At 39.7% G+C, this 1,138-nt stretch overlaps 1 protein-coding gene across 3 annotated transcripts in view; it reads right to left on the reverse strand.

The window, feature by feature from the left end:
* Positions 1-1,138, reverse strand: part of LOC106881248 (uncharacterized) — a 276,422-nt gene that overhangs the window by 14,372 nt on the left and 260,912 nt on the right. Inside the window, exon 53 of one of the 3 annotated variants that reach the window (XR_008264114.1) lies at positions 99-194. The exons of the other annotated variants lie outside the window; for them this stretch is intronic. The gene's annotated coding sequence lies outside the window, so the exon portion shown is untranslated. The remainder of the gene's footprint in view (positions 1-98; positions 195-1,138) is intronic. 3 annotated transcript variants of the gene reach the window in all.

The raw sequence follows: 1,138 nt of genomic DNA on the forward strand, positions 1-1,138 counted from the left end.
TGTCTGTTTGTTCCCTACCACTACTTGACAACCAGTGTTGATGAGTTTACATCCCCATAACTTAGCTGTTCAGCAAAAGGAACTAATAGAATAAGTACCATGTGTAACAGAAAAAAAAAAAAAAAAGGACTAGGGTTGATTCATTCGACTAAAATTCTTCAAGGCAGTGCCCCAGCATGGCTGCAGTCTAATGACTGAAACAAGTAAAACATAAAAGATAAAATAGAAGTAAATTTTGATTGATTTAGATTTTCTGTTTTTTATCAAACATCATTCAACACATCTTTCCACCTACTAAATAATCTCCATTCCTGCCATTAACCTAATTCAATTATTTTCAATTTTTTTAAACTTAAGTTTTGTAATTATAGAAATTTGTTCCATCATTGTCCAAATATTGGCTTTTGAAGCAAAACTTTTTAAAATTTAAGATTAAAACATGCACTTCTTGTTTGAAAGATGTTTAGGGTGTGGATATGGTTCTTGTCATTATTGTTTAGCCCCAAGTGGATCTTGTGCCTACTCAAGACAGTTGTCAAGGGACCTTTATGCATTCTGTGACTTGCTTCCAGTTAATAAATACTATAGGTCCCATACTTTGCTTTGCTTTTATGCTGTTGAGATGGCCCTGATTAGACTGAGCAGATTTATGAACAATAGTCATTTCCTCTATAACAGTCTATCTTACATTTTTTCAAACATAATGTACCTCAGACTATAATATCTTGTGACACATTTTCTTTAACCCTTTAACATCATCATCATCATCATCGTTTAACGTCCGCCTTCCATGCTAGCATGGGTTGGATGATTTGACTGAGGACTGGTGAAACCGGATGGCAACACCAGGCTCCAATCTAATTTGGCAGAGTTTCTACAGCTGGATGCCCTTCCTAACGCCAACCACTCAGAGAGTGTAGTGGGTGCTTTTACGTGTCACCCGCACGAAAACGGCCACGCTCGAAATGGTGTCTTTTATGTGCCACCCGCACAAGAGCCAGTCCAGGGGCACCGACAACGATCTCGCTCGAAAAACCCCATGTGTCATTTGCACAACAGCCAGTCCATGGGCACCGGCAACGATCTCGCACGAAAGATATCATGTGTCGCCCGCACATGAGCCAGCCCAGGGGCACTG

The sequence above is a fragment of the Octopus bimaculoides genome, chromosome 5 (assembly GCF_001194135.2).
Source record: "Octopus bimaculoides isolate UCB-OBI-ISO-001 chromosome 5, ASM119413v2, whole genome shotgun sequence".
Lineage (NCBI taxonomy): Eukaryota > Metazoa > Mollusca > Cephalopoda > Octopoda > Octopodidae > Octopus > Octopus bimaculoides.